General features: G+C 62.0%; 1 long non-coding RNA gene across 2 annotated transcripts in view; it reads right to left on the bottom strand.

The window, feature by feature from the left end:
- LOC139826796 (uncharacterized) overlaps positions 1–18996 on the bottom strand; it is a 215858-nt gene extending 196862 nt beyond the window's left edge. For both annotated transcript variants that reach the window (XR_011736933.1, XR_011736932.1), the window contains exons 1-2: positions 18945–18996; positions 17942–18001 (exon numbers count right to left, since the gene is read on the bottom strand). This is a non-coding gene — a long non-coding RNA (uncharacterized lncRNA). The remainder of the gene's footprint in view (positions 1–17941; positions 18002–18944) is intronic.
- Positions 18997–19310: the final 314 nt, after the last annotated feature.

Here is a 19310-nt window from a genome sequence, read left to right as displayed (position 1 = left end):
GACAAGGGGGTCCCCAAGGTGTCACAATGGGCCCTGGGGACAATGGGGGGTCCTGGGACGTAACAATAGGTCCTGGGGACAAGGGGGTTCCCCACAGTGTCACAATGGGCCCTGGGGACAAAGGGGATCCGCACGGTGTTACAATGGTCCCGGGGGACAGGGGGGATGCCCAGGATGTCACAATGGGCCCTGAGGACAAGGGGGGGTCCCCATGGTGTCACAATGGGTCCCCAGTGACAAGGAGGGTCCCCATGGTGTCATGATGGGTCCCAGTGACAAGGGGGTCCCCAGGATGTAACAATGGAAACTGGGGACAATGCGGGGTCCTGGGACGTCACAATGGGCCCCAGTGACATGGGGATCCCCAGGATGTCACAATGGGCCCTGGGGCAAAGGGGGGTCCTGGGATGTCACAATGGGCCCCAGTGACAAAGGGGGTCCCCTGAATGTCACAATGGGCCCTGGGGACAATGGGGGGTCCTGGGACGTCACAATGGGCCCTGGGGACAAGGAGGGATCCCCAGGATATCACAATGGGCCCTGGGGACAAAGGGGGGACCCCAGGATGTCACAATGGGCCCTGGGGACAAAGGGGGTCCCCTGGATGTCACAATGGCCTCTGGGGACAAGGAGTGTCCCCAGGATGTCACAATGGGCCCTGGGGACAAAGGGGGGTGTCGACGGTGTCAAAATGGGCCCTGGGGACAATGCGGGGTCCTGGGACGTCACAATGGGCCCCAGTGACATGGGGATCCCCAGGATGTCACAATGGGCCCTGGGGACAAAGGGGGGTCCTGGGATGTCTCAATGGGCCCCAGTGACAAAGGGGGTCCCCTGAATGTCACAATGGGCCCTGGGGACAATGGGGGGTCCTGGGACGTCACAATGGGACCTGGGGACAAGGAGGGATCCCCAGGATGTCACAATGGGCCCTGGGGACAATGGGGGGTCCTGGGACGTCACAATGGGCCCTGGGGACAAGAGGGGGTCCCCAGGATGTCACAATGGGCCCTGGGGACAATGTGGGGTCCTGGGATGTCACAATGGGCCCCAGTGACAAAGGGGGTCCCCTGAATGTTACAATAGGTCCTGAGGACAGTGGGGGGTCCTGGGACGTCACAATGGGCCCTGGGGACAAGGAGGGATCCCCAGGATGTCACAATGGGCCCTGGGGACAACGGGGGGTCCTAAGACGTCACAATGGGCCCTGGGGCCAAGCAGGGATCCCCAGGATGTCACAATGGGCCCTGGACACAATGGGGGGTCCTGGGACGTCACAATGGGCCCCGTTGACAAGGGGGCATCCCCAGGATGTCAAAATGCGCCCTGGGGCCCAGGGGGGTCCTGCGATGTCACAATGGGCCCTGGGGACAAAGGGAGTCCCCTGGATGTCACAATGGACTCTGGGGACAAAGGGGATCTCCACGGTATCAGAATGGGCCCTGGGGACAAAGGGGGGTCCTGGGATGTCACAATGAGCCCTGCGGACAAGGGTGGTACCCACGGTGTCACAATGGGCCCTGGGCACAAGGTGGGGTCCCCATAGTGTCACAATGGGTCCTGGGGACAAGTGGGGTCCCCAGGATGTGACAATGTGTCCTGGGGACAATGTGGGGTCCTGGGATGTCACAATGGGCCCCAGTGACAAAGGGGCCCCCTGAATGTCACAATGGGTCCTGGGGACAAAGAGGGGTCCCCTGAATGTCACAATGGGCCCTGGGGACAAGGGGGTGCAGTGGATGTCACAATGGGCCCTGGGGACAATGGGGGGTCCTGGGACGTCACAATGGGCCCCAGTGACAAGGGGGGGTCCCCTGAATGTCACAATGGGCCCTGGGGACAAAGAGAGGTCCCCTGAATGTCACAATGGGCCCTGGGGACAAGGGGGTGCAGTGGATGTCACAATGGGCCCTGGGGACAATGGGGGGTCCTGGAATGTCACAATGGGCCCTGGGGACAATGGGGGTCCCCAGGATGTCACAATGGGCCCTGGGGACAATGGGGTTGCCCAGGATGTCACAATGGGCCCTGGGGACAATGGGAGTCCCCAAGGTGTCAGAACGAGCCCTGGGGACAAAGTGGAATCCTGGAATGTCACAATGGCCCCCAGTGACAAAGGGGTTCCCCACGGTGTCACAATGGGCCCTGGGGACAAAAGCGGTCCCCAGGATTTCACAATAGCACTGGGGACAAAGGGGGGTCATGGGATGTCACAATGGGCCCCAGTGACAAAGAGGGTCCTCATGGTGCCACATTGGGCCCTGGGGACAAAGGGGGTCCCCAGGATGTCACAAATGGCTCTGGGGACAAGGAGGGTCCCCAGGATGTCACAATGGGCCCTGTGGACAAAGGGGGTCCCCACGGTATCAGAATGGGCCCTGGGGACAAAGGGGGGTCCCCTGAATGTCACAATGGGCCCTGGGGACAGTGGGGGGTCCTGGGACGTCACAATGGGCCCTGGGGACAAGGGGGGGTCCCCAGGATGTCACAATGGGCCCTGGGGACAAAGGGGGGTCCCCTGAATGTCACAATGGGCCCTGGGGACAGTGGGGGTCCTGGGACGTCACAATGGGCCCTGGGGACAAAGGGGGGTCCCCTGAATGTCACAATGGGCCCTGGGGACAGTGGGGGTCCTGGGACGTCACAATGGGCCCTGGGGACAAGGAGGGGTCCCCATGGTGTCACAATAGGCCCTGGGGACAAAGTGGGGTCCAAGAATGTCACAATGGGCCCTGGGGACAAAAGGGGTTGCCATGGTGCCACAATGGGCCCTGGGGTCAAAGGGGGTCCCCATGGTGCTACAATGGCCCTGGGGACAAAGGGGTACCTGGGATGTCACAATGGGTCCTGGGGACAAAGGGGGTGTCCCCATGGTGCCACAACGGGCCCTGGGAGCAAGGGGGTGGCCAGGATGTCACAATGAAGTCTTGGGACAAAGGGGTCCCCAGGATGTCACAATGGGGCCTGGGGACCAGGGGGGGTCCTGGGATGTCACAATGGGCCCCAGTGACAAAGGGGGTCCCTATGGTGCCACAATGGGCCCTGGGGACAAAGGGGGTCCCCTGGATGTCACAATGGGCCCTGGGGACAAAGGGGGTCCCCACGGTATCAGAATGGGCCCTGGGGACAAAGGGGGGTCCCCTGAATGTCACAATGGGCCCTGGGGACAATGGGGGGTCCTGGGATGAAACAATGAGCCCTGTAGACAAGGGTGGTACCCACGGTGTCACAATGGGCACTGGGCACAAGGGGGGGTCCCCATAGTGTCACAATGGGTCCTGGGGACAAGTGGGGTCCCCAGGATGTCACAATGGGCCCTGGGGACTAAGAGGGGTCCCCTGAATGTCACAATGGGCCCTGGGGACAAGGGGGGGTCCTGGGACGTAACAATAGGCCCTGAGGACAAGGGGTGGTCCCCATGATGTCACAACGGGTCTCCAGTGACAAGGGGGTCCCCAAGGTGTCACAATGGGCCCTGGGGACAATGCGGGGTCGTGGGACGTCACAATGGGCCCCAGTGACATGGGGGTCCCCAGGATGTCACAATGGGCCCTGGGGACAATGTGGGGTCCTGGGATGTCACAATGGGCCCCAGTGACAAAGGCGGTCCCCTGAATGTCACAATGGGTCCTGGGGACAATGGGGGTTCCTGGGACGTCACAATGGGCCCTGGGGACAAGGAGGGATCCCCAGGATGTCACAATGGGCCCTGGGGACAATGGGGGGTCCTGGGACGTCACAATGGGCCCTGGGGACAAGAGGGGGTCCCCAGGATGTCACAATGGGCCCTGGGGACAAAGAGGGGTCCCCTGAATGTCACAATGGGCCCTGGGGACAAGGGCGTGCCGAGGATGTCACAATGGGCCCTGGGGACAATGGGGGTCCTGGGACGTCACAATGGGCCCTGGGGACACAGAGGGGCCCTAGGACGTCACAATCAGTCCTGGGGACAAGGTGGGGTCCCCTGAGAGTCACAATGAGCCCTGGGAAGAGAGGGGGCTCCCAAGGACATCACAATGGGCCCTGGGAACAATGGGGGGTCCTGGGACGTCACAATTGGCCCTGGGGACAAGGGGGGGTACCCATAGTGTCACAATGGGTCCTGGGGAAAATGGGGTCCCCAGGATGTCACAATGGGCCCTGGGGACAATGTGGGGTCCTGGGATGTCACAATGGGCCCCAGTGACAAAGGGGGTCCCCTGAATGTTACAATAGGACCTGAGGACAGTGGGGAGTCCTGGGACGTCACAATGGGCCCTGGGAACAAGGGGGGGTCCCCATAGTGTCACAATGGGTCCTGGGGACAAGTGGGGTCCCCAGGATGTGACAATGTGTCCTGGGGACAATGTGGGGTCCTGGGATGTCACAATGGGCCCCAGTGACAAAGGGGCCACCTGAATGTCACAATGGGTCCTGGGGACAATGGGGGGTCCTGGGACGTCACAATGGGCCCTGGGGACAAGAAGGGATCCCCAGGATGTCACAATGGGCCCTGGCGACAATGGGGGGTCCTGGGACGTCACAATGGGCCCCAGTGACAAGGGGGGGTCCCCAGGATGTCACAGTGTACCCTGGGTACAAAGAGGCGTCCCCGGAATGTCACAATGGGCCCTGGGGACAAGGGGGTGCCCTGAATGTCACAATGGGCCCTGGGGACAATGGGGGGTCCTGGGATGTCACAATGGGCCCCAGTGACAAGTGGGGGTCCCCAGGATGTCACAATGGGCCCTGGGGACAAAGAGGCGTCCCCGGAATGTCACAATGGGCCCTGGGGACAAGGGGGTGCAGTGGATGTCACAATGGGCCTTGGGCCGATGGGGGGTCCTGGAATGTCACAATGGGCCCTGGGGACAATGGGAGTCCCCAAGGTGTCAGAACGAGCCCTGGGGACAAAGTGGAGTCCTGGAATGTCACAATGGCCCCCAGTGACAAAGGGGTTCCCCATGGTGTCATAATGGGCCCTGGGGACATAAGGGGTCCCCAGGATTTCACAATAGCACTGGGGACAAAGGGGGGTCATGGGATGTCACAATGGGCCCTGGGGACAAGGGAGATCCCCATGGTGTCACAATAAGCCCTGGGGACAAAGTGGGGTCCTGGGATGTCACAATGGGCCCTGGGGACAAAGGGGGGTCCTGGGATGTCACAATGGGGCCCAGTGACAAAGAGGGTCCTCATGGTGCCACAATGGGCCCTGGGGACAAAGGGGGTCCCCTGGATGTCACAATGGGCTCTGGGGACAAGGAGGGTCCCCAGGATGTCACAATGGGCCCTGGGGACAAAGAGCGTCCCCAGCATGTCACAATGGGCCCTGGGGACAAAGAGGGGTCCCCTGAATGTCACAATGGGCCCTGGGGACAATGGGGTGCAGTGGATGTCACAATGGGCCCTGGGGACAATGGGGGGTGTCCAGGATGTGAGAATGAGTCCTGAGGACAAGGGGGGGTCCCCATGGTGTCACAATGGGTCCCCAGTGACAAGGAGGGGTCCCCATGGTGTCACAATAGGTCCTGGGGACAAAGTGGGGTCCAAGAATGTCACAATGGGCCCTGGGGACAAAAGGGGTTGCCATGGTGCCACAATGGGTCCTGGGGTCAAAGGGGGTCCCCATGGTGCTACAATGGGCCCTGGGGACAAAGGGGGGTCCTGGGATGTCACAATGGGCCCTGGGGACAAGCGGGGGTCTCCATGGTGTCACAATGGGCCCCAGTGACAAAGGGGGTCCCCTGAATGTCACAATAGGTCCTGGGGACAATGGGGATCCTGGGACGTCAAAATGGGTCCTGGGGACAAGGAGGGATCCCCAGGATGTCACAATGGGCCCTAGGGACAAAGAGGGGTCCCCTGAATGTCACAATGGGCCCTGGGGACAAGGAGGGATCCCTAGGATGTCACAATGGCCCCGGGGGACAATGGGGGGTCCTGGGACGTCACAATGGGCCCTGGGGACAAGGGGGGGTCCCCAGGATGTCACAATGGAGTCCTGGGACAAAGGGGGTCCCCAGGATGTCACAATGGGGCCTGGGGACAAGGGGGTGTCCTGGGATGTCACAATGGGCCCCAGTGACAAAGGGGGTCCCTATGTTGCCACAATGGGCCATGGGGACAAAGGGGGTCCCCTGGAAGTCAGAGTGGGCTCTGGGGACAAGGAGGGTCCCCAGGATGTCACAATGGGCCCTGGGGACAAAGAGCGTCCCCAGCATGTCACAATGTGTCCTGGGGACAATGTGGGGTCCTGGGATGTCACAATGGGCCCCAGTGACAAAGGGGGTCCCCTGAATGTCACAATGGGTCCTGGGGACAATGGGGGGTCCTGGGACGTCACAATGGGACCTGGGGACAAGGGGGTCCCCAGGAACTCACAATGGGCTCTGGGGACAATGGAGGTTCCCCAGGATGTTCACAATAGGCCCTGAGGACAAGGGGTGGTCCCCATGGTGTCACAATGGGTCCCCAGTGACAAGGGGGTCCCCAAGGTGTCACAATGGGCCCTGGGAACAAGGGGGGGTCCTGGGACGTAACAATAGGCCCTAGGGACAAAGGGGGTCCCCACGGTGTTACAATGGTCCCGGGTGACAAAGGGGGATGCCCAGGATGTCACAATGGGCCCTGAGGCAAGGAGGGGTCTCCATGGTGTCACAATGGGTCCCCAGTGACAAGGAGGGTCCCCATGGTGTCACGATGCGTCCTGGGGACAAGGGGGTCCCCAGGATGTAAGAATGAACCCTGGGGACAATGGGGGGTCCTGGGACGTCACAATGGGTCCTGGGGACAAAGGGGGTCTCCAGGATGTCACAATGGGCTCTGGGGACAATGCAGGGTCCTGGGACGTCACAATGGGTCCTTAGGACAAAGAGGGGTCCCCAGGATGTCACAATGGGCCCTGGGGACAATGTGGGGTCCTGGGATGTCACAATGGGCCCCAGTGACAAAGGGGGTGCCCTGAATGTCACAATGGGCCCTGGGGACAATGGGGGGGTCTTGGGACGTCACAATGGGCCCTGGGGACAAGGAGGGATCCCCAGGATGTCACAATGGGCCCTGGGGACAATGGGGGGTCCTGGGACGTCACAATGGGCCCTGGGGACAAGAGGGGGTCCCCAGGATGTCACAATGGGCCCTGGGGACAAAGAGGTGTCCCCTGAATGTCACAATGGGCCCTGGGGACAAGGGGGTGCAGAGGATGTCACAATAGGCCCTGGGGACAATGGGGGGTCCTGGGACGTCACAATGGGCCCTGGGGACAAGGAGGGTTCCCCAGGATGTCACAATGGGCCCTGGGGACACAGAGGGGCCCTACAACATCACAATCAGCCCTGGGTACATGGGGGGATCCCCTGAAAGTCACAATGAGCCTTGGGAGTAGAGGGGGCTCCCCAGGACGTCACAATGGGCCCTGGGAACAATGGGGGTCCCTTGAAGGTCACAATGGGCCCTGGGAACAATGGTGGGTCCCCTGAATGTCAAAATGGGCCCTGGGGACAAAGGGGGGTCCGCAGGATGTCACAATGGGCACTGGGGACAAAGGGGAGGTCCCCATGGTGTCACAATGGGCCCAAGTGACAAGGAGGGTCCCCACGGTGCCACGATGGGTCCTGGGGACAAGGGGGTCCCCCAGATGTCACAATGGGCCCTGGGGACAATGGGGTTGCCCAGGATGTCACAATGGACCCTGGGGACAAAGGGGGATCCCCAGGATGTCACAATGGGCCCTGGGGACCAGGGGGGTCCTGCGATGTCACAATGGGCCCTGGGGAGAAAGGGGGTCCCCTGGATGTCACAATGGGCTCTGGGGACAAGGAGGGATCCCCAGGATGTCACAATGGGCCCTGGGGACAATGGGGGGTCCTGGGACGTCACAATGGGCCCCAGTGACAAGGGGGGGTCCCCAGGATGTCACAATGGGCCCTGAGGACAAAGAGGGGTCCCCTGAATGTCACAATGGGCCCTGGGGACAAGGGCGTGCCGAGGATGTCACAATGGGCCCTGGGGACAATGGGGGGTCCTGGAATGTCACAATGGGCACTGGGGACTATGGGGGTCCCCAGGATGTCACAATGGGCCTTGGGGACAATAGGAGGTTCTGGGATGTCACAATGGGCCCTGGGGACAATGGGGGGTGCCCAGGATGTGAAAATGAGTCCTGAGGACATGGGGGGGTCCCCATGGTGTCACAATGGGTCCCCAGTGACAAGGAGGGGTCCCCATGGTGTCACAATAGGCCCTTGGGACAATGGGGTCCCCTGAATGTCACAATGGGCCCTGGGAACAAAAGTGGTTGCCATGGTGCCACAAGGGGCCCTGGGGTCAAAGGCGGTCCCCATGGTGCTAAAATGGGCCCTGGGAGCAAGGGGGTGGCCAGGATGTCACAATGGGTCCTGGGGACAATGGGGGGTGCCCAGGATGTCACAATGGACCCTGAGGACATGGGGGGGTCCCCATGGTGCCACAATGGGCCCTGGGGACTAATGAGGTCCCCACTATGTCACAATGCGTCCTGGAGAAAAAGATGGGTCCCCAGGATGTTACAATCTGCTCTTGGCACAATGGGGTTCCTGGGATGTCACAATGGGCCCTGGGGACAATGGGGGTCCCCACGGTGCCACGATGGGTCCTGGGGACAAGGGCGTCCCCCTAGATGTCACAATGGGCCCTGGGGACAATGGGGTTGCCCAGGATGTCACAATGGACCCTGGGGACAAAGGGGGGTGGGCAGGATGTCACAATGGGCACTGGGGACAAAGGGGGGGTCCCCATGGTGTCACAATGGGTCCCCAGTGACAAGGAGGGTTCCCCATGGTGTCACAATAGGCCCTGGGGACAAAGTGGGGTCCTAGAATGTCACAATGAGCCCTGGGGACAAAGGGGGGTCCTGGGATGTCACAATGGGCCCTGGGGACAAGAGGGGATTCCTAGGATGTCACAATGGGCCCTGGGGACTAATGTGGTCCCCACGGTGTCACAATATGTCCTGGAGACAAAGAGGGGTCCCCAGGATGTCACAATGGGCCCTTGGGACAATGGGGTTCCTGGGATGTCACAATGGGTCCCCAGTGACAAAGGGGGTCCCCAGGATGTCTCAATGGGCCCTGAGAACAATGGGAGGTCCCCATGGTGTCACAAAGGGTCCCCAGTGACAAGGGAGGTCCCCACGGTGCCACGATGGGTCCTGGGGACAAGGAGGTCCCCAGGATGCCACAATGGGCCCTGGGGACAATGGGGGGTCCTGGGACGTCACAATGGGCCCCAGTGACAAAGGGGGTCCCCAGGATGTCACAATGGGCCCTGGGGACAATCTGGGGTCCTGGGACGTCACAATGGGCCCTGGGGACAAGGAGGGATCCCCAGGATGTCACAATGGGACCTGGGGACAAGGGGGTCCCCAGGACTCACAGTGGGCTCTGGGGACAATGGAGGTTCCCCAGGATGCTCACAATAGGCCCTGAGGACAAGGGGTGGTCCCCATGGTGTCACAATGGGTCCCCAGTGACAAGGGGGGTCCCCAAGTGTCACAATGGGCCCTGGGGACAATGGGGGTCCCGGGACGGAATAATAGGCCCTGGGAACAAAGGGGGGGTCCCACAGTGTCACAATGGGCCCTGGGGACAAAGCGGGTCCCCACGGTGTTACAATGGTCCAGGGGGAAAAAGGGGGATGCCCAGGATGTCACAATGGGCCCTGAGGACAAGGGGGGCTCCCCAGGGTGTCGGAATGGGTCCCCAGTGACAAGGAGGGTCCCCATGGTGTCACGATGGGTCCTGGGGACAAGGGGGTCCCCAGGATGTAAGAATGAACCCTGGGGACAATGGGGGGTCCTGGGACGTCACAATGGGCCCTGGAGACAAAGGGGGTCCCCAGATTGTCACAATGGGCCCTGGGGACAATGTGGGGTCCTGGGACGTCACAATGGGCCCCAGTGACAAAGGGGGTCCCCAGGATGTCACAATGGGCCCTGGGGACAATCTGGGGTCCTGGGACGTCACAATGGGCCCTGGGGACAAGGAGGGATCCCCAGGATGTCACAATGGGCCCTGGGGACAATGGGGGGTCCTGGGACGTCACAATGGGCCCTGGGGACAAGAGGGGGTCCCCAGGATGTCACAATGGGCCCTGGCGACAAAGAGGGGTCCCCTGAATGTCACAATGGGCCCTGGGGACAAGGGGGTGCCGAGGATGTCACAATGGGCCCTGGGGACAAGGGGGGGTCCGCAGGATGTCACAATGGGCACTGGGGACAAAGGGGAGGTCCCCATGGTGTCACAATGGGCCCAAGTGACAAGGAGGGTCCCCACGGTGCCACGATGGGTCCTGGGGACAAGGGGGTCCCCCAGATGTCACAATGGGCCCTGGGGACAATGGGGTTGCCCAGGATGTCACAATGGACCCTGGGGACAAAGGGGGATCCCCAGGATGTCACAATGGGCCCTGGGGACCAGGGGGGTCCTGCGATGTCACAATGGGCCCTGGGGAGAAAGGGGGTCCCCTGGATGTCACAATGGGCTCTGGGGACAAGGAGTGTCCCCAGGATGTCACAATGGGCCCTGGGGACAAGGAGGGATCCCCAGGATGTCACAATGGGCCCCAGTGACAAGGGGGGGTCCCCAGGATGTCACAATGGGCCCTGAGGACAAAGAGGGGTCCCCTGAATGTCACAATGGGCCCTGGGGACAAGGGCGTGCCGAGGATGTCACAATGGGCCCTGGGGACAATGGGGGGTCCTGGAATGTCACAATGGGCACTGGGGACTATGGGGGTCCCCAGGATGTCACAATGGGCCTTGGGGACAATAGGAGGTTCTGGGATGTCACAATGGGCCCTGGGGACAATGGGGGGTGCCCAGGATGTGAAAATGAGTCCTGAGGACATGGGGGGGTCCCCATGGTGTCACAATGGGTCCCCAGTGACAAGGAGGGGTCCCCATGGTGTCACAATAGGCCCTTGGGACAATGGGGTCCCCTGAATGTCACAATGGGCCCTGGGAACAAAAGTGGTTGCCATGGTGCCACAAGGGGCCCTGGGGTCAAAGGCGGTCCCCATGGTGCTAAAATGGGCCCTGGGAGCAAGGGGGTGGCCAGGATGTCACAATGGGTCCTGGGGACAATGGGGGGTGCCCAGGATGTCACAATGGACCCTGAGGACATGGGGGGGTCCCCATGGTGCCACAATGGGCCCTGGGGACTAATGAGGTCCCCACTATGTCACAATGCGTCCTGGAGAAAAAGGGGGGTCCCCAGGATGTTACAATCTGCTCTTGGCACAATGGGGTTCCTGGGATGTCACAATGGGCCCTGGGGACAATGGGGGTCCCCACGGTGCCACGATGGGTCCTGGGGACAAGGGCGTCCCCCTAGATGTCACAATGGGCCCTGGGGACAATGGGGTTGCCCAGGATGTCACAATGGACCCTGGGGACAAAGGGGGGTGGGCAGGATGTCACAATGGGCACTGGGGACAAAGGGGGGGTCCCCATGGTGTCACAATGGGTCCCCAGTGACAAGGAGGGTTCCCCATGGTGTCACAATAGGCCCTGGGGACAAAGTGGGGTCCTAGAATGTCACAATGAGCCCTGGGGACAAAGGGGGGTCCTGGGATGTCACAATGGGCCCTGGGGACAAGAGGGGATTCCTAGGATGTCACAATGGGCCCTGGGGACTAATGTGGTCCCCACGGTGTCACAATATGTCCTGGAGACAAAGAGGGGTCCCCAGGATGTCACAATGGGCCCTTGGGACAATGGGGTTCCTGGGATGTCACAATGGGTCCCCAGTGACAAAGGGGGTCCCCAGGATGTCTCAATGGGCCCTGAGAACAATGGGAGGTCCCCATGGTGTCACAAAGGGTCCCCAGTGACAAGGGAGGTCCCCACGGTGCCACGATGGGTCCTGGGGACAAGGAGGTCCCCAGGATGCCACAATGGGCCCTGGGGACAATGGGGGGTCCTGGGACGTCACAATGGGCCCCAGTGACAAAGGGGGTCCCCAGGATGTCACAATGGGCCCTGGGGACAATCTGGGGTCCTGGGACGTCACAATGGGCCCTGGGGACAAGGAGGGATCCCCAGGATGTCACAATGGGACCTGGGGACAAGGGGGTCCCCAGGACTCACAGTGGGCTCTGGGGACAATGGAGGTTCCCCAGGATGCTCACAATAGGCCCTGAGGACAAGGGGTGGTCCCCATGGTGTCACAATGGGTCCCCAGTGACAAGGGGGGTCCCCAAGTGTCACAATGGGCCCTGGGGACAATGGGGGTCCCGGGACGGAATAATAGGCCCTGGGAACAAAGGGGGGTCCCACAGTGTCACAATGGGCCCTGGGGACAAAGCGGGTCCCCACGGTGTTACAATGGTCCAGGGGGAAAAAGGGGGATGCCCAGGATGTCACAATGGGCCCTGAGGACAAGGGGGTTCCCCAGGGTGTCGGAATGGGTCCCCAGTGACAAGGAGGGTCCCCATGGTGTCACGATGGGTCCTGGGGACAAGGGGGTCCCCAGGATGTAAGAATGAACCCTGGGGACAATGGGGGGTACTAGGACGTCACAATGGGCCCTGGAGACAAAGGGGGTCCCCAGATTGTCACAATGGGCCCTGGGGACAATGTGGGGTCCTGGGACGTCACAATGGGCCCCAGTGACAAAGGGGGTCCCCAGGATGTCACAATGGGCCCTGGGGACAATCTGGGGTCCTGGGACGTCACAATGGGCCCTGGGGACAAGGAGGGATCCCCAGGATGTCACAATGGGCCCTGGGGACAATGGGGGGTCCTGGGACGTCACAATGGGCCCTGGGGACAAGAGGGGGTCCCCAGGATGTCACAATGGGCCCTGGGGACAAAGAGGGGTCCCCTGAATGTCACAATGGGCCCTGGGGACAAGGGGGTGCCGAGGATGTCACAATGGGCCCTGGGGACAAGGGGGGGTCCCCAGGATGTCACAATGGGCCCTGGGTACAAAGAGGGGTCTCTAAAGTGTCACAATGGGCCCTGGGGACACAGAGGGGCCCTAGGACGTCACAATCAGCCCTGGGGACAAGGGGGAGGTCCCCTGAAAGTCACAATGAGCCCTGGGAACAGAGGGGGTCCCCAGGACGTCACAATGGGCCCTAGGAACAATGGGGGTCCCTTGAAGGTCACAATGGGCCCTGGGGACAATGGTGGGTGTCCTGAATGTCAAAATGGGCCCTGGGGACAAAGGGGGGGTCCGCAGGATGTCACAATGGGCACTGGGGACAAAGGGGGAGTCCCCATGGTGTCACAATGGGCCCAAGTGACAAGGAGGGCACCCACGGTGCCACGATGGGTCCTGGGGACAAGGTGGTCCCCCAGATGTCACATTGGGCCCTGGGGACATTGGGGTTGCCCAGGATGTCACAATGGGCCCTGGGGACAATGGTGGGTCCCCTGAATGTCAAAATGGGCCCTGGGGACAAAGGGGGGTAGCAGGATGTCACAATGGGTACTGGGGACAAAGGGGGCGTCCCCATGGTGTCACAATGGGCCCTGGGGACAAAGGGGGATCCCCAGGATGTCACAATGGGCCCTGGGGACAATGGGAGTCCCCAAGGTGTCAGAACGAGCCCTGGGGACAAAGTGGAATCCTGGGATGTCACAATGGCCCCCAGTGACAAAGGGGTTCCCCATGGTGCCACAATGGGCCCTGGGCACAAAGGGGGTCCCCAGGATTTCACAATAGCACTGGGGACAAAGGGGGGTCATGGGATGTCACAATGGGCCCTGGGGACAAGGGAGGTCCCCATGGTGTCACAATAAGCCCTGGGGACAAAGTGGGGTCCTGGGATGTCACAATGGGCCCCAGTGACAAAGGGGGTCCCCATGGTGCCACAATGGGCCGTGGGGACAAAAGGGGTCCCCAGGATGTCACAATGGGCCCTGGGGACCAGGGGGGGTCCTGCGATGTCACAATGGGCCCTGGGGACAAAGGGGGTCCCCTGGATGTCACAATGGGCTCTGGGGACAAGGGTGGCACCCACGGTGTCACAATGGGCCCTGGGAACAAGGCGGGGTGCCCATAGTGTCACAATGGGTCCTGGGGACAAGTGGGGTCCCCAGGATGTCACAATGGGCCCTGAGGACAATGTGGGGTCCTGGGATGTCACAATGGGCCCCAGTGACAAAGGGGGTGCCCTGAATGTCACAATGGGTCCTGAAGACAATGGGGGGTCCTGGGACGTCACAATGGGCCCTGGGGACAAGGGGGGATCCCCAGGATGTCACAATGGGCCCTGGGGACAAGGGGGGGTCCCCAGGATGTCACAATGTGCCCTGGGTACAAAGAGGCGTCCCTTGAATGTCGCAATGGGCCCTGGGGACAAGGGGGGGTCCTGGGATGTCACAATGGGCCCTGGGGCCAAACAGGGATCCCCAGGATGTCACAATGGGCCCTGGGGACAATGGGGGGTCCTGGGACGTCACAATGGGCCCCAGTAATAAGGGGGTATCCCCAGGATGTCATAATGGGCCCTGGGGACCAGGGGGGTCCTTCGATGTCACAATGGGCCCTGGGGACAAAGGGGGTCCCCTGGATGTCACAATGGGCCCTGGGGACAAAGGGGGGTCCTGGGATGTCTCAATGAGCCCTGCGGACAAGGGTGGTACCCACGGTGTCACAATGGGCCCTGGGAACAAGGGGGGGACCCCATAGTGTCACAATGGGTCCTGGGGACAATGTGGGGTCCTGGGATGTCACAATGGGCCCCAGTGACAAAGGGGCCCTCTGAATGTCACAATGGGTCCTGGGGAAAATGGGGGGTCCTGGGACGTCACAATGGGCCCTGGGGACAAGGAGGGATCCCCAGGATGTCACAATGGGCCCTGGGGACAAAGAGGCGTCCCCGGAATGTCACAATGGGCCCTGGGGACAAAGAGGAGTCCCCTGAATGTCACAATGGACCCTGGGGACAATGGGGGATCCTGGGACGTCACAATGGGCCCCAGTGACCAGGGGGGGTCCCCAGGATGTCACAATGTGCCCTGGGGACAAAGAGGCGTCCCCGGAATGTCACAATGGGCCCTGGGGACAAGGGGGTGCCCTGAATGTTGCAATGGGCCCTGGGGACAATGGGGAGTCCTAAGACGTCACAATGGGCCCTGGGGACAAGGAGGGATCCTGGGACGTCACAATGGGCCCCAGTGACAAGGGGGGGTCCCCAGGATGTCACAATGGGCCCTGGGGACAAAGAGGGGTCCCCTGAATGTCACAATGGGCCCTGGGGACAAGGGGGTGCAGTGGATGTTACAATGGGCCCTGGGGACAATTGGGGGTGTCCAGGATGTGAGAATGAGTCCTGAGGACAAGGGGGGGTCCCCATGGTGTCACAATGGGTCCCCAGTGACAAGGAGGGGTCCCCATGGTGTCACAATAGGCCCTGGGGACAAAGTGGGGTCCAAGAATGTCACAATGGGCCCTGGGGACAAAAGGGGTTGCCATGGTGCCACAATGGGCCCTGGGGTCAAAGGGGGGTCCTGGGATGTCACAATGGGCCCTGGGGACAAAGGGGGTGTCCCCATGGTGCCACAACGGGCCCTGGGAGCAAGGGGGTGGCCAGGATGTCACAATGGGTCCTGGGGAAAATGGGGGTGCCCAGGATGTCACAATGGACCCTGAGGACAAGCGGGGGTCTCCATGGTGTCACAATGGGCCCCAGTGACAAAGGGGGTCCCCTGAATGTCACAATAGGTCCTGGGGACAATGGGGGGTCCTGGGACGTCACAATGGGCCCTGGGGACAAGGAGGGATCCCCAGGATGTCAGAATGGGCCCTGGGGACAATGGGGGGTCCTGGGACGTCACAATGGGCCCTGGGAAGAAGGGGGGGTCCCCAGGATGTCACAATGGGCCCTGGGGACAAGGGGGTGCCGAGGATGTCACAATGGGCTCTGGGGACAATGGGGGGTCCTGGGCTGTCACAATGGACCCTGAGGACAAGGGGGGTCCCCAGGATGTCACAATGGGCCCTGGGGACAAAGGGGGTCCCCACGGTATCAGAATGGGCCCTGGGGACAAGGGGGGTCCCCTGAATGTCACAATGGGCCCTGGGGACAATGGGGGGTCCTGGGATGTCACAATGAGCCCTGCAGACAAGGGTGGTACCCACAGTGTCACAATGGGCCCTGGGCACAAGGGGGGGTCCCCATAGTGTCACAATGGACCCTGGGGACAAGGGGGTGCCGAGGATGTCACAATGGGCCCTGGGGACAATGGGGGGTCCTGGGACCGCACAATGGGCCCTGAGGACAATGGTGGGTCCCCTGAATGTCAAAATGGGCCCTGGGGACAAAGGGGGGTCCGCAGGATGTCACAATGGGCACTGGGGACAAAGGGGGGGTCCCCAGGATGTCACAATGGGCCCTGGGGACAATGTGGGGTCCTGGGATTTCACAATGGGCCCCAGTGACAAAGGGGGTCCCCTGAATGTCACAATGGGTCCTGGGGACAATGGGGGGTCCTGGGACGTCACAATGGGCCCTGGGGACAAGGGGGGGTCCCCAGGATGTCACAATGGGCCCTGGGGACAAAGAGGGGTCCCCTGAATGTCACAATGGGCCCTGGGGACAGGGGGGTGCAGTGGATGTCACAATGGGCCCTGGGGACAATGGGGGGTCCTAAGACGTCACAATGAACCCTGGGGACAACGGGGGGTCCTGGGACGTCACAATGGGCCCCAGTGACAAGGGGCGGTCCCCAGGATGTCACAATGGGCCCTGGGGACAAAGAGGAGTCCCCTGAATGTCACAATGGGCCCTGGGGACAATGGGGGTCCCCAGGATGTCACAATGGGCCCTGGGGACAATAGGAGGTTCTGGGATGTCACAATGGGCCCTTGGGGTTTAGAAGTCAGGTCTAAGAGTGCAGCGTTTGGGGTGCAGGGGCTTGGGGGGAAATTTAAGGTTGCAGAGTGTGGGGTGCACAGGACTGGGGCACAGGATTTGGGGGTGCGGGGTTTCAGGGTTCAGGATTTGGAGGTGTGGAGTTTTGGGGTGCAGGGGTTGGGAGTGCAGGGTGGTGGGGGTGAGAGATTTGGGTGCAGGATTTGGGGGTGCAGAGTCTTGGGAGGCAAGGATCCGGGGCTGCAGGATTTGGGGGTTCAGTGTTTAGGGCAGCACAATCTTGGGGTGCAGGGGTTTGCAGTGAAAGGTTTGGTAGGCAGGATTTGGGGTGCAGGATTCTGGGGTGCTGGGTTTGGGGTACAGGATTTGGTGTTGCAGGGATGGGGTTGAAGGGCTTGGGTTGCCAGGCCTTTGAGGTGCAGGATTTGGAGGTGCAGGGTTTGGGAGGGAATTCTTTGGGGTACAGGGTTTGGGGGCAGGTTTAGGGGTGGAGGATATAGGACGGAAAGATTTGGGAATGCAGGGTTTGGGGTGCAGGTTTCGGGGTTCAGGAAGGTAGGGAGGGCAGGATTAGGGGGTGCAAGGTTTCAGTTGTAGGGTTTAGGGGTGCAGAGTTTGGTAGGGCCGAATTTGGGGGTGCAGGATCTGGGGTGCAGGGTTTGGGAAGACAGGATCGGGGGTGGAGGATTTGGGGATGCAGGATTGAGGGGCAGGGTTTTGGTGCAGGGCTTGGGGTCAGGATCTGGGGTGCAGGTTTGGGAAGAGTATTTTGGGGTGCAGGATTTTGGGTGCCGTGTCTGCGGGGCAGGTTTGGGGTGATCACTGCTGATCCGCACACACTCTCTCTCTCTGTCCCCATTGTCCCCAATGCCCCCTTACCTGTCTCACCTCCCTCTCCAGCTCCGCTCCCACCCCCCAATCCCCCTCAGCGGGGCCAGCCCGGGGTGCAGCTGCTGCAACGGCTCCTCCTCTGCATTCATTAACAATTAACACCCTCAGCAGCGCTAATTAACACCCCCCCCACCCCCCCGTATCCCCGCTGCCCCCTAATTACCCCCTAATTCGCGCTAATCACCCCTAATTCCCCCTCATTACTCACCCAGCAGCCCCTCGATGTCCGCAGCCGCCATCTTGCCCCGCCGGGAGGGCCACAAACCACCTCAAAATTGACCCAAAATAGCGCTTTTTCAACCCAAAACCCTCCCGCTGAGGCTCCCCGAGCTGTGTCCCCAAAGCCCCCGCTGTTGTCACCTCGGGAAAAGCGCGAAAAAAGCGGCCCCGGGGGTCCCCGCGCTTCGCTTCGCGCTCTGAGGGAAAGCGCGGGAAAACGAGCGGAGACGGAAAGAGCCGAGCGCAGCCGAATGGGCCCGAGCGGAGCCGAATGGGCCCGAGCGGAACCGAACGGCGCCCGAGCGGAGCCGAACGGCGCCCGAGCGGAGCCGAGCGGCGCCCGAGCGGAGCCGAGCGGCGCCCGAGTCCCGGCCGGGGCCGAACGCACCCGAAGGGACCCGAAGTCTTCCCGAAGGGGTCCGAGTGGAGCCGAACGCACCCGAACGCACCCGAAGGGGCCGAACGCACCCGAAGGGACCCGAAGTCTTCCCGAAGGGGTCCGAGTGGAGCCGAACGCACCCGAAGGGACCCGAACCCACCCGAAGGGGCCCGAGTGGAGCCGAACAAACCCGAAGGGACCCGAACCCACCCGAAGGGACCCGAACCCACCCGAAGGGACCCGAACGCACCCGAAGGGACCCGAACGCACCCGAAGGGAGCCGAACGCACCCGAAGGGACCCGAACGCACCCGAAGGGGTCCGAGTGGAGCCGAACGCACCCGAAGGGACCCGAACGCACCCGAAGGGACCCGAAGTCTCCCCGAAGGGGCCCGAACCCACCCGAAGGGGCCCGAAGTCTCCCCGAAGGGACCCGAAGTCTCCCCGAAGGGACCCGAAGTCTCCCCGAAGGGACCCGAACCCACCCGAAAGTGCCCCAAAAGGCGCCAAACTCCCAAATCCCCCCCTTTTTACCCCAAAACCCGTGTTCCGCTCCCCCCCCGGCCCCTCCTCTTCCTCCCCCCGCCCCCTTTCTTCCCCTTTTCCCGCCTCACGATCGTTTCCCGCCGCGGCGGTGGCTGCGAGCGAGGCCACGCCCCCTTCCTCAGGCGGCGGCCAATGGGAAGCGGGGGGGGTGCGTGGCCACGCCCACTGTGCGTGGCGTGCGCGGAGGCGGCTCCGAGAGGAGCCGAAGATACACGAAGGGAGCCGAAGATACACGAAGGGAGCCGAAGGGACCCGAGGGGACCCGAAGGGACCCGAACGCACCCGAAGGGACCCGAACGCACCCGAAGGGACCCGAACGCACCCGAAGGGACCCGAGTGGGGCCCGAACGTACCCGAGGGGACCCGAAGGCACCCGAAGGCACCCAAAGGGACCCGAACGCACCCGAAGGGACCCGAACGCACCCGAAGGGACC

The sequence above is a fragment of the Patagioenas fasciata genome, unplaced genomic scaffold (genome assembly GCF_037038585.1).
Source record: "Patagioenas fasciata isolate bPatFas1 unplaced genomic scaffold, bPatFas1.hap1 Unplaced_2, whole genome shotgun sequence".
Lineage (NCBI taxonomy): Eukaryota > Metazoa > Chordata > Aves > Columbiformes > Columbidae > Patagioenas > Patagioenas fasciata.
The sequence above is the reverse complement of the archived record's forward strand: the minus strand, read 5'-3'. Positions and strand labels throughout refer to the sequence as shown.